Source organism: Mixophyes fleayi, unplaced genomic scaffold (genome assembly GCF_038048845.1).
Source record: "Mixophyes fleayi isolate aMixFle1 unplaced genomic scaffold, aMixFle1.hap1 Scaffold_2723, whole genome shotgun sequence".
Lineage (NCBI taxonomy): Eukaryota > Metazoa > Chordata > Amphibia > Anura > Limnodynastidae > Mixophyes > Mixophyes fleayi.
In genome coordinates, this window is record NW_027446800.1 from 31,314 (window position 1) to 44,450 (window position 13,137).

Sequence of the window (13,137 nt, forward strand, 5' to 3'; positions counted from 1 at the left end):
TCCCTTTTCAGGTTATCGCTTCTCGGCCTTTTGGCTAAGATCAAGTGTAGTATCTGTTCTTATCAGTTTAATATCTGATACGCCCCCTATCTGGGGGCCATATATTAAATGGATTTTTAGAACAGGGAGATGGAAGAAGAGCTTGCTCTGTCCACTCCACGCATTGACCTGGTATTGCAGTACTTCCAGGACCGGTGCACTTCTCTTATCCAGTTATCAAAAAATAGAATCATGTCTCTTTTCAGCAACAAAAAAACATAAGAACAGATTTTTGTCTCCTGTGTCTTATTTCGTGTCAATTTATTGTGTCTTTTTGTTGTTTTGTTTCTTATCTCTTTTAGCAAACAAGCATTTGCAGATAAGAAGACCCTTTTCTTTGTCCAAAAGGATTACTGAATTGATCCAATTATTCCTTTAATGGAGCAACTTGTGATTTGCAAATTCAATTGGATCTCCGAATGAATGAAACTATTAATCTGACGTAGTGTGTCTCCCTCTTGTGGACCCAGTGACATAATAAAGGCAAGTGAGGATTATGACACACACCTTTTAGAACCCTGCTGCTGTTGCAGCATGCAGCTTCCTTTTCTATTTACTTGCCGGTGGCCCGAGAAACAATTGTGATGCACCTTGAAGTGCTGTTTCTGTGACATGCTGTGAATATTCCGAAAGAAGCTGGGCAGACAGTGTGATTAATTGCCTGGGGAGACGAGGACGGAACGGCAGGCCGACTAATCAGCGGGCGTCGTTGCACTTATGGTCAAGGGGAGGAGTTAATGCAAATTTTGCAGGCATCTCGTTTGAAAAGTCCTCGGCTCATGTGCGTGCCTTTGCAGACAGAGAGGTGTAAAGAGGGTCCCAGTGAAGGTGTCAGGCTTTTCAGGCTAGTCGGGCCTAGAATGTGCAGCAATGGAGTGTTGTGGGCCGCCGCTGAAGAAAGTATACGGCGTGTGGCGTGGCTGTCTCCTACAGTTGTCAGGCCTAGCCTGAGAAGCGGGCGCTTTCCTGGGTCCCTTTTCAGGTTATCGCTTCTCGGCCTTTTGGCTAAGATCAAGTGTAGTATCTGTTCTTATCAGTTTAATATCTGATACGCCCCCTATCTGGGGGCCATATATTAAATGGATTTTTAGAACAGGGAGATGGAAGAAGAGCTTGCTCTGTCCACTCCACGCATTGACCTGGTATTGCAGTACTTCCAGGACCGGTGCACTTCTCTTATCCAGTTATCAAAAAATAGAATCATGTCTCTTTTCAGCAACAAAAAAACATAAGAACAGATTTTTGTCTCCTGTGTCTTATTTCGTGTCAATTTATTGTGTCTTTTTGTTGTTTTGTTTCTTATCTCTTTTAGCAAACAAGCATTTGCAGATAAGAAGACCCTTTTCTTTGTCCAAAAGGATTACTGAATTGATCCAATTATTCCTTTAATGGAGCAACTTGTGATTTGCAAATTCAATTGGATCTCCGAATGAATGAAACTATTAATCTGACGTAGTGTGTCTCCCTCTTGTGGACCCAGTGACATAATAAAGGCAAGTGAGGATTATGACACACACCTTTTAGAACCCTGCTGCTGTTGCAGCATGCAGCTTCCTTTTCTATTTACTTGCCGGTGGCCCGAGAAACAATTGTGATGCACCTTGAAGTGCTGTTTCTGTGACATGCTGTGAATATTCCGAAAGAAGCTGGGCAGACAGTGTGATTAATTGCCTGGGGAGACGAGGACGGAACGGCAGGCCGACTAATCAGCGGGCGTCGTTGCACTTATGGTCAAGGGGAGGAGTTAATGCAAATTTTGCAGGCATCTCGTTTGAAAAGTCCTCGGCTCATGTGCGTGCCTTTGCAGACAGAGAGGTGTAAAGAGGGTCCCAGTGAAGGTGTCAGGCTTTTCAGGCTAGTCGGGCCTAGAATGTGCAGCAATGGAGTGTTGTGGGCCGCCGCTGAAGAAAGTATACGGCGTGTGGCGTGGCTGTCTCCTACAGTTGTCAGGCCTAGCCTGAGAAGCGGGCGCTTTCCTGGGTCCCTTTTCAGGTTATCGCTTCTCGGCCTTTTGGCTAAGATCAAGTGTAGTATCTGTTCTTATCAGTTTAATATCTGATACGCCCCCTATCTGGGGGCCATATATTAAATGGATTTTTAGAACAGGGAGATGGAAGAAGAGCTTGCTCTGTCCACTCCACGCATTGACCTGGTATTGCAGTACTTCCAGGACCGGTGCACTTCTCTTATCCAGTTATCAAAAAATAGAATCATGTCTCTTTTCAGCAACAAAAAAACATAAGAACAGATTTTTGTCTCCTGTGTCTTATTTCGTGTCAATTTATTGTGTCTTTTTGTTGTTTTGTTTCTTATCTCTTTTAGCAAACAAGCATTTGCAGATAAGAAGACCCTTTTCTTTGTCCAAAAGGATTACTGAATTGATCCAATTATTCCTTTAATGGAGCAACTTGTGATTTGCAAATTCAATTGGATCTCCGAATGAATGAAACTATTAATCTGACGTAGTGTGTCTCCCTCTTGTGGACCCAGTGACATAATAAAGGCAAGTGAGGATTATGACACACACCTTTTAGAACCCTGCTGCTGTTGCAGCATGCAGCTTCCTTTTCTATTTACTTGCCGGTGGCCCGAGAAACAATTGTGATGCACCTTGAAGTGCTGTTTCTGTGACATGCTGTGAATATTCCGAAAGAAGCTGGGCAGACAGTGTGATTAATTGCCTGGGGAGACGAGGACGGAACGGCAGGCCGACTAATCAGCGGGCGTCGTTGCACTTATGGTCAAGGGGAGGAGTTAATGCAAATTTTGCAGGCATCTCGTTTGAAAAGTCCTCGGCTCATGTGCGTGCCTTTGCAGACAGAGAGGTGTAAAGAGGGTCCCAGTGAAGGTGTCAGGCTTTTCAGGCTAGTCGGGCCTAGAATGTGCAGCAATGGAGTGTTGTGGGCCGCCGCTGAAGAAAGTATACGGCGTGTGGCGTGGCTGTCTCCTACAGTTGTCAGGCCTAGCCTGAGAAGCGGGCGCTTTCCTGGGTCCCTTTTCAGGTTATCGCTTCTCGGCCTTTTGGCTAAGATCAAGTGTAGTATCTGTTCTTATCAGCTTACCAACTACCCGGTGGAGGTTATGCTGAGTGTGGCTCATCCGATAGCGCACTCTAACATTGGTGAGGGGCTGATGTAGACTCTGCTGCATGGTGCACTTGTCTCTCTCCTGCCCAAAACCCAGAGGACATACCTGAGTGTGGCTCATCCGATAGCACACTCTAACCCTGGTGAGGAACTGTTTGAGACTTGTGTTACCCGATCAAAGCCGGCCAGGAGCAAGAAGACCGACCCCGGGGAAGAAGCGCTGCCGACCCCCCCTGCCTGCCGGGAAGAAGACGCCGGGAGCACCTCCGGCTGAAGAAGCCCTCCTCTCCTCGGGCCCTGCTCCACTGGAAGAAGCGCCTCCTCTTCAGCGGAAGCCCCTGCTCCTCTCTACCCAGCGGGAGGACATCTGCACTGCTCCCTCCACCCCGGACGACCAGCCTCTCTACCCCAGGAAGAGCCAGGACGATGGCCTCAGCTACCCCAGCTCCTGCCTCCACCCCTGCTCCTGCCCCTGGGAAGAAGGGAGGAAAGAACACCGCCCCGAAGCCTCTCCCCGTGGCCGGAACCTCTGCCTCCACCGCCCCTGCTGCTGCCGGACAAGGCCAGCCCAACCAGGACACCCCCCAGAAGACCCCCACCCTGGAACCCTGGATGAGGCAGACCGTGGTCCTGAAGCTGAAGGAAGTGGAAGGAAGGGTCCCAGACATGACTGCCGAGACCTTCGGCAAGAAGATGATCCTGGACCAGGGCTTCTCCAAGGCTGAAACCCTCAGCGTGCAGAACTACCTGAAAGGGATCTGGTACATCACCTTCGCCTCCATTGCCATCTGCAAGAGGTACTGGGAGGCAGTGAAGACTGCGAGACCGGAGTCTCCCTTCTCCCGCTTCGTGGGGAACTGCCCCATCCAGAGAGAGGAGAGAAGAGTCACGGTCTCCATGAGAAATCCTCACACCCCTGGTAAGGACATCGCTACCTTCCTGAGCCGCTTCTGCTCCGTGGTCAAGGACCCCTCCAAGATCCTGGATGTCAACGGCTTCTGGACAGGCAAGTGGTCCATTATCATCAGACTGAGGAAAGACAGCACGGCAACTGACGGACTCCAACACCTGCCATCAAGCTTTGCCCTGGGCGGCTCTGCCGGCCTCCTCCACTATGCCGATCAGCCGAGGAACTGCAGAAAATGCGGGGAAGCTGACCACATGGCGAGAAGCTGCAAGGTCTCAGCCTGCAGGAACTGCAAGGTGGCGGGGCACGAGTCCAAGGATTGCCCAAGAAAATTGTCCTGCAACCTCTGCGGCCTGGCCAGCCACATCTACAGGGACTGCCCCCAGAGGGCCAGATCCTACGCTGCAGCTGCCGGGATTGGACTGCCGGAAAGCGGACCTGCCCCTGCCCTGCAGCCCAAGCCAGCCCAGAGGAAGCAACAGAAGCCCACACCGCAGCCAAGAGCTGGTAAGATATCTCCCACCCCTGTTGTGACAGCACCCCCCTCCCTCCCCGCTGTCACAACACCCCCCCCCCCCTGCAGTAGCACTAACCCCCTCCACCGCTACTGCAGCTCCCCCCCTTTCCCTGGAGGATTTCCCCCCCCTCCTCCCTCTTGTGTCTGCAGGTGATGAGAACAAACAAAGAAGGAAGCGGAAAGAGCTGGACAGCCCAGCTGGCGACTCTGACCCTTCCAAGAAAAAGGCAATCGAGCTGGAAGAGGACCCTCTCCCGTCAGAGGGGGCCCTGGTAGAGATGGTGGATGAGCTGCTGGATTCTGAGCAGGAGGAGGAAGAATTCCTACAACTGCCCCAAATCTGCCTATTCGACCAGCTAGAGGAGAAAGGTCTGCTCCCACCCGAAGGGGACACGGGCAGACCGGACCAAGTCCCACCGGACAAGGAGGGTAACTGATGTATTGACTGTGCTAACTCTCTTTTTTCTCCCAACTAATGGCTAACTTTTCTCTTTTTACCATTAATGTGAGGAGTGTGAAGGATAAGATTAGACGTCAGTCTGTGTTTACCTTTCTTGACAGTCAGAAATGTGATGTTTACATGTTGCAGGAATGTTCTCTCCCTTTCTCTAGTTCCTACAGGCATCTGGGGAGGCAGTGGTCTCACGGGCCCTCCTATTGGTCTGGGGGGAGTGACTGTAAGTCTGCAGGGGTCGCCATTCTTATCAGGGGAAGCCTCTTCACATTAGATTCCGTTCAGGAGTTTGTCTGCGGCAGATTGCTTATCGTAGATGGCTCCTGGGCGGGTGAGCCTATCAGGCTTATCTGTGTGTATGCATCCCCGGGTAAGAATGAGCGTTTGGAGCTTTTCCAGACCCTGCGGGCCCAGCTCGCAACCACCAGGGCGGTAGTGATGGCTGGGGACTTTAACTGTCCTATAGAGGAAGATGGTAGGAGTTCTTGTACTAATGCTAAACTTGATGTTTCTTCCAGGTTGTTGCAGGAGATGGTAGCCGAAGCATCCTTGCGGGATGCAGTGGGATCTATGGGGGCCGGCTCTGTGAATTATACTTGGAGCCGCCCCGATGGCTCAGTGCGTTCCCGGATTGACTTTGTGTTTACATCGAGAGCGGTAAGACAAAACAGGCATGTCATGGTTCCCTGCTTTTTCTCTGATCATAGGGCCATTCTCTTTGAAGGTGTTCTGGGTCACGGGTTCCCTCCCGGCCCTGGCTCTTGGAAGCTGAACTGCGCTCTGCTGGGAAAGGAAGAGGTGATGGTTGAGCTGAGGGATGCCTATGTAATGTGGAAAAATGACAAAATGTATTTTGACTGTATGTCTAACTGGTGGGAGTACGTCAAGGGCAAGTTTCGCAGTTTCTTTCAGGCTAAAGGCCGCCAACAGGCGTGTGAGAGGAAGAGAAACTTCAGGAGACTTCAGCGTCAGCTGCAGTCCCTGCTGGATCTCCAACTCTGCGGCTGGGATGTGAAGGATGATCTGGCTGAGGCCAAAGGGGGCCTGAAAAGGCACTTCGAGGAAGAGGCCAATCGCATTATCTTCCGTTCCAAGGTGGAGAATCTGGAGAAGGGTGAGAAATGTAATTCTTTCTTTTTCAGAAAACTCCACTCCGGCCACACGCCCCTGACTGAACTGCGGGACGAGTCTGGCACCCCCAGGAGGGGGAAGGAGGGCGTCATGGGAGTCGTCTCAGACTACTACGGCAAACTCTACTCCCCTAAGACTACAGAAGACGACGCAGCTGAATCTTTCCTGTCAGGTATCACTAACCCTATTGATCCTACAGGTAGGGCAGCTATGGATGCCCCCCTCACCTTGGGGGAGCTGCACTCTGCCGCTAAATCCTTTAGGCCGGGCAGGACCCCGGGCAGTGATGGCCTCCCAGCCGAGCTCTATGTAGCGCTGTGGGACCTCATTGGCCCGGACCTGTTAGAGCTGTATGAGGAGATGGTGGTGGAGGGCAGGATGCCTCCTACTCTGAGAGAGGGCTTGATCACGATTTTGTACAAGCGCAAGGGAGAGAGATGTGACCTCAAAAATTGGAGGCCCATCTCCCTCCTGAACGTGGACTACAAGATTTTGGCCAAGGTACTAGCCAACAGGCTAAAGGTTGTCATTGGGCGAATTGTTCATCCTGATCAGACTTGTGGCATTCCTGGTAGAAGGATTGCAGACAGCCTTGCGCTGCTGAGGGACACGGTTCATTATATCAAAGACCGCCATGCACATGTGGCCCTGGTCAGTCTTGATCAGGAGAAGGCCTTTGATCGTGTCTCTCATGGTTTTATGCGTAAGGTTCTGTGCAGGTTTGGATTGGGTGATATGTTTTGTTCTTATGTTAACCTGATGTACCTTGATATTTACAGCTCTGTGTTGGTGAACGGCTGGAAGACTGACCCCTTCTCTGTACTGTCTGGGGTCAGACAAGGCTGCCCTCTTTCACCTCTCCTTTTTGTCTGTTGTATAGAGCTCTTTGCGATGTCCATCAGGCGAAACCCAGAGATCAGAGGGATCACCGCACCGGGTCCAGACCGACTAGAGGCCAAGTGTTCGCTCTACATGGACGACGTCACTGTCTTCTGCGCTGATCAGCGTTCGGTGGCAGCACTCGTCCAGACCTGCAACAACTTCGGCCAAGCTTCAGGGGCAAAAGTCAACTGCGGGAAGTCAGAGGCAATGCTGTTTGGTCAGTGGCACCTGTCATCCCCCGCTGCATTCCCCTTCACAATCAAGCCGGACTTCATCAAAATTCTTGGAGTTTGGTTCGGTGGAGAGGAGGCGGCCCTGAAGTGCTGGGAAGAGAGACTGGCAACAGTCCGGCAAAAGATTGGACTGTGGAGCCTCAGACTTCTTACCATCGAAGGGAAAGCACTGGTACTGCGCAACGAGATTCTTCCCGTTCTTCAGTACACGGCCCAAGCTTGGCCACCTCTTGCTGCCGTCTGTAAGACCATCACGAGGACAGTCTTTCACTTCATCTGGGGCTCCAAAATGGACAGAGTGAAGCGGTCAGTTATGTACAAGGAGCCCCACAAAGGTGGGAAAGGGATCCCGGATATCCCCACCATGCTGCGTGCCTTCGTTGTTTGCAACTGTATCCGCAGGACACTCCTTGAAAAGAACGTTTGCTCTGCTGGGAAGTCCATGTCACGCTTTTTCCTTCTTCCTCTTTGGAGGAAACTTGGTTGGGACAAGTGGGACAGCTCCTTCCCTTACAACTGGACTACACCTTGGTTTTACCTGGATGTTGGACAATTTGTGAGGGAGCACCATCTGGAGGGACTTAAACCAGACTTGTGGAAACCTAAAACTATCCACAAGCTCATCAGAGCTAAGGACATTATGGAGTCTGTTCCAGGGCTCCCTGTGGCCACGGCCAAACATGTTTGGGAGAATGTGGCCTCTAAGAGACTGACTAATGGACATAAAGACATTGCATGGATGGCCATTCAGGGGGGTTTGCCTCTCAGGACATTTATGCACTCCCGGAACCTGTGCAGATATGTTCACTGCCCCTTTTGTATTACCAAGAGGGAGACTGCTCAACATATCTTTTGGGACTGTCCCACTGCACAGGCATTGTTGGATGCCCTGGAACATGAACTTAAGGACAGTGTGCCCAGGACTTGCCTTTCATACCATTCGGTATTTTATGGATTATTTCCTGGGACTCACACCGTTGAGGCAATCCAGGAGGCCTGGCGCCTTATGAACTGTTTTAAGGACGCTATGTGGCTTGCCAGGAACCGCCTCATCTTGAAGCGGGAGAAGATGACCATCCAGGACTGTCGCAGGCTTATCCATAGCCTGTTAAGAGACTATAACACCCTTGACAGTCCTGAGGAAGATGAAGACGACGATTGATTGTAATTGATTGATTGTTGTCCCCTCTTCTCCTCCTCCCCATTGTGTCTATTTTCAATAAAAAACTTTGGTTTGTGCTCCCCTCCCTCTCCCCCTCCAACCCATTCCCCTTCACAGCATGAAGTATTATTGAATGTCATGTCTATTTATGCACCCTTCCCTTTGTGTCTGTCCTCAATAAAAACTTTTTGCTCGTGACTCCATCACCCTACCCCTCTCACCTACCTCCCCCTCACATCCAATGTTATTTTATTGCACTGAAATACACTGTAAAGTTTGAATGGTTAGTGCAGTACTTGATGTATATAGTGTAGGATGTCATGTCTTGTACTTTATGCCCTGTACTGTACTAAAACGTATGCATGATCATGTCTTACGGTGTACTGCGTACACTTGAATGAAATGTATGAACTGTGTTTTTTGTACTTTATACAAAATAAAGCTACTTTTTCAATCAAAAAATCTGTTCTTATCAGTTTAATATCTGATACGCCCCCTATCTGGGGGCCATATATTAAATGGATTTTTAGAACAGGGAGATGGAAGAAGAGCTTGCTCTGTCCACTCCACGCATTGACCTGGTATTGCAGTACTTCCAGGACCGGTGCACTTCTCTTATCCAGTTATCAAAAAATAGAATCATGTCTCTTTTCAGCAACAAAAAAACATAAGAACAGATTTTTGTCTCCTGTGTCTTATTTCGTGTCAATTTATTGTGTCTTTTTGTTGTTTTGTTTCTTATCTCTTTTAGCAAACAAGCATTTGCAGATAAGAAGACCCTTTTCTTTGTCCAAAAGGATTACTGAATTGATCCAATTATTCCTTTAATGGAGCAACTTGTGATTTGCAAATTCAATTGGATCTCCGAATGAATGAAACTATTAATCTGACGTAGTGTGTCTCCCTCTTGTGGACCCAGTGACATAATAAAGGCAAGTGAGGATTATGACACACACCTTTTAGAACCCTGCTGCTGTTGCAGCATGCAGCTTCCTTTTCTATTTACTTGCCGGTGGCCCGAGAAACAATTGTGATGCACCTTGAAGTGCTGTTTCTGTGACATGCTGTGAATATTCCGAAAGAAGCTGGGCAGACAGTGTGATTAATTGCCTGGGGAGACGAGGACGGAACGGCAGGCCGACTAATCAGCGGGCGTCGTTGCACTTATGGTCAAGGGGAGGAGTTAATGCAAATTTTGCAGGCATCTCGTTTGAAAAGTCCTCGGCTCATGTGCGTGCCTTTGCAGACAGAGAGGTGTAAAGAGGGTCCCAGTGAAGGTGTCAGGCTTTTCAGGCTAGTCGGGCCTAGAATGTGCAGCAATGGAGTGTTGTGGGCCGCCGCTGAAGAAAGTATACGGCGTGTGGCGTGGCTGTCTCCTACAGTTGTCAGGCCTAGCCTGAGAAGCGGGCGCTTTCCTGGGTCCCTTTTCAGGTTATCGCTTCTCGGCCTTTTGGCTAAGATCAAGTGTAGTATCTGTTCTTATCAGTTTAATATCTGATACGCCCCCTATCTGGGGGCCATATATTAAATGGATTTTTAGAACAGGGAGATGGAAGAAGAGCTTGCTCTGTCCACTCCACGCATTGACCTGGTATTGCAGTACTTCCAGGACCGGTGCACTTCTCTTATCCAGTTATCAAAAAATAGAATCATGTCTCTTTTCAGCAACAAAAAAACATAAGAACAGATTTTTGTCTCCTGTGTCTTATTTCGTGTCAATTTATTGTGTCTTTTTGTTGTTTTGTTTCTTATCTCTTTTAGCAAACAAGCATTTGCAGATAAGAAGACCCTTTTCTTTGTCCAAAAGGATTACTGAATTGATCCAATTATTCCTTTAATGGAGCAACTTGTGATTTGCAAATTCAATTGGATCTCCGAATGAATGAAACTATTAATCTGACGTAGTGTGTCTCCCTCTTGTGGACCCAGTGACATAATAAAGGCAAGTGAGGATTATGACACACACCTTTTAGAACCCTGCTGCTGTTGCAGCATGCAGCTTCCTTTTCTATTTACTTGCCGGTGGCCCGAGAAACAATTGTGATGCACCTTGAAGTGCTGTTTCTGTGACATGCTGTGAATATTCCGAAAGAAGCTGGGCAGACAGTGTGATTAATTGCCTGGGGAGACGAGGACGGAACGGCAGGCCGACTAATCAGCGGGCGTCGTTGCACTTATGGTCAAGGGGAGGAGTTAATGCAAATTTTGCAGGCATCTCGTTTGAAAAGTCCTCGGCTCATGTGCGTGCCTTTGCAGACAGAGAGGTGTAAAGAGGGTCCCAGTGAAGGTGTCAGGCTTTTCAGGCTAGTCGGGCCTAGAATGTGCAGCAATGGAGTGTTGTGGGCCGCCGCTGAAGAAAGTATACGGCGTGTGGCGTGGCTGTCTCCTACAGTTGTCAGGCCTAGCCTGAGAAGCGGGCGCTTTCCTGGGTCCCTTTTCAGGTTATCGCTTCTCGGCCTTTTGGCTAAGATCAAGTGTAGTATCTGTTCTTATCAGTTTAATATCTGATACGCCCCCTATCTGGGGGCCATATATTAAATGGATTTTTAGAACAGGGAGATGGAAGAAGAGCTTGCTCTGTCCACTCCACGCATTGACCTGGTATTGCAGTACTTCCAGGACCGGTGCACTTCTCTTATCCAGTTATCAAAAAATAGAATCATGTCTCTTTTCAGCAACAAAAAAACATAAGAACAGATTTTTGTCTCCTGTGTCTTATTTCGTGTCAATTTATTGTGTCTTTTTGTTGTTTTGTTTCTTATCTCTTTTAGCAAACAAGCATTTGCAGATAAGAAGACCCTTTTCTTTGTCCAAAAGGATTACTGAATTGATCCAATTATTCCTTTAATGGAGCAACTTGTGATTTGCAAATTCAATTGGATCTCCGAATGAATGAAACTATTAATCTGACGTAGTGTGTCTCCCTCTTGTGGACCCAGTGACATAATAAAGGCAAGTGAGGATTATGACACACACCTTTTAGAACCCTGCTGCTGTTGCAGCATGCAGCTTCCTTTTCTATTTACTTGCCGGTGGCCCGAGAAACAATTGTGATGCACCTTGAAGTGCTGTTTCTGTGACATGCTGTGAATATTCCGAAAGAAGCTGGGCAGACAGTGTGATTAATTGCCTGGGGAGACGAGGACGGAACGGCAGGCCGACTAATCAGCGGGCGTCGTTGCACTTATGGTCAAGGGGAGGAGTTAATGCAAATTTTGCAGGCATCTCGTTTGAAAAGTCCTCGGCTCATGTGCGTGCCTTTGCAGACAGAGAGGTGTAAAGAGGGTCCCAGTGAAGGTGTCAGGCTTTTCAGGCTAGTCGGGCCTAGAATGTGCAGCAATGGAGTGTTGTGGGCCGCCGCTGAAGAAAGTATACGGCGTGTGGCGTGGCTGTCTCCTACAGTTGTCAGGCCTAGCCTGAGAAGCGGGCGCTTTCCTGGGTCCCTTTTCAGGTTATCGCTTCTCGGCCTTTTGGCTAAGATCAAGTGTAGTATCTGTTCTTATCAGTTTAATATCTGATACGCCCCCTATCTGGGGGCCATATATTAAATGGATTTTTAGAACAGGGAGATGGAAGAAGAGCTTGCTCTGTCCACTCCACGCATTGACCTGGTATTGCAGTACTTCCAGGACCGGTGCACTTCTCTTATCCAGTTATCAAAAAATAGAATCATGTCTCTTTTCAGCAACAAAAAAACATAAGAACAGATTTTTGTCTCCTGTGTCTTATTTCGTGTCAATTTATTGTGTCTTTTTGTTGTTTTGTTTCTTATCTCTTTTAGCAAACAAGCATTTGCAGATAAGAAGACCCTTTTCTTTGTCCAAAAGGATTACTGAATTGATCCAATTATTCCTTTAATGGAGCAACTTGTGATTTGCAAATTCAATTGGATCTCCGAATGAATGAAACTATTAATCTGACGTAGTGTGTCTCCCTCTTGTGGACCCAGTGACATAATAAAGGCAAGTGAGGATTATGACACACACCTTTTAGAACCCTGCTGCTGTTGCAGCATGCAGCTTCCTTTTCTATTTACTTGCCGGTGGCCCGAGAAACAATTGTGATGCACCTTGAAGTGCTGTTTCTGTGACATGCTGTGAATATTCCGAAAGAAGCTGGGCAGACAGTGTGATTAATTGCCTGGGGAGACGAGGACGGAACGGCAGGCCGACTAATCAGCGGGCGTCGTTGCACTTATGGTCAAGGGGAGGAGTTAATGCAAATTTTGCAGGCATCTCGTTTGAAAAGTCCTCGGCTCATGTGCGTGCCTTTGCAGACAGAGAGGTGTAAAGAGGGTCCCAGTGAAGGTGTCAGGCTTTTCAGGCTAGTCGGGCCTAGAATGTGCAGCAATGGAGTGTTGTGGGCCGCCGCTGAAGAAAGTATACGGCGTGTGGCGTGGCTGTCTCCTACAGTTGTCAGGCCTAGCCTGAGAAGCGGGCGCTTTCCTGGGTCCCTTTTCAGGTTATCGCTTCTCGGCCTTTTGGCTAAGATCAAGTGTAGTATCTGTTCTTATCAGTTTAATATCTGATACGCCCCCTATCTGGGGGCCATATATTAAATGGATTTTTAGAACAGGGAGATGGAAGAAGAGCTTGCTCTGTCCACTCCACGCATTGACCTGGTATTGCAGTACTTCCAGGACCGGTGCACTTCTCTTATCCAGTTATCAAAAAATAGAATCATGTCTCTTTTCAGCAACAAAAAAACATAAGAACAGATTTTTGTC

The 13,137-nt window shown here is 48.5% G+C and overlaps 7 non-coding genes and 2 pseudogenes across 7 annotated transcripts; all 9 read left to right on the forward strand.

Moving 5' to 3' along the window:
- Positions 1-14: 14 nt before the first annotated feature.
- LOC142126685 (U2 spliceosomal RNA) lies at positions 15-205 on the forward strand. Its single transcript, XR_012685245.1, has one exon. It is a non-coding gene; the product is annotated as a U2 spliceosomal RNA (small nuclear RNA).
- Positions 206-1,024: 819 nt separating this feature from the next.
- Positions 1,025-1,215, forward strand: LOC142126686 (U2 spliceosomal RNA). Its single transcript, XR_012685246.1, has one exon. It is a non-coding gene; the product is annotated as a U2 spliceosomal RNA (small nuclear RNA).
- An 819-nt stretch (positions 1,216-2,034) lies between these two features.
- On the forward strand, positions 2,035-2,225 carry LOC142126689 (U2 spliceosomal RNA). Its single transcript, XR_012685248.1, has one exon. It is a non-coding gene; the product is annotated as a U2 spliceosomal RNA (small nuclear RNA).
- Positions 2,226-3,044: 819 nt separating this feature from the next.
- LOC142126705 (U2 spliceosomal RNA) lies at positions 3,045-3,201 on the forward strand (annotated as a pseudogene).
- Positions 3,202-8,853: 5,652 nt separating this feature from the next.
- LOC142126695 (U2 spliceosomal RNA) lies at positions 8,854-9,026 on the forward strand (annotated as a pseudogene).
- Positions 9,027-9,845: 819 nt separating this feature from the next.
- LOC142126690 (U2 spliceosomal RNA) lies at positions 9,846-10,036 on the forward strand. Its single transcript, XR_012685249.1, has one exon. It is a non-coding gene; the product is annotated as a U2 spliceosomal RNA (small nuclear RNA).
- Positions 10,037-10,855: 819 nt separating this feature from the next.
- LOC142126691 (U2 spliceosomal RNA) lies at positions 10,856-11,046 on the forward strand. The gene has a single exon (XR_012685250.1). It is a non-coding gene; the product is annotated as a U2 spliceosomal RNA (small nuclear RNA).
- An 819-nt stretch (positions 11,047-11,865) lies between these two features.
- LOC142126692 (U2 spliceosomal RNA) lies at positions 11,866-12,056 on the forward strand. Its single transcript, XR_012685251.1, has one exon. It is a non-coding gene; the product is annotated as a U2 spliceosomal RNA (small nuclear RNA).
- Positions 12,057-12,875: 819 nt separating this feature from the next.
- Positions 12,876-13,066, forward strand: LOC142126693 (U2 spliceosomal RNA). The gene has a single exon (XR_012685252.1). It is a non-coding gene; the product is annotated as a U2 spliceosomal RNA (small nuclear RNA).
- The last annotated feature ends 71 nt before the right edge of the window (positions 13,067-13,137 follow it).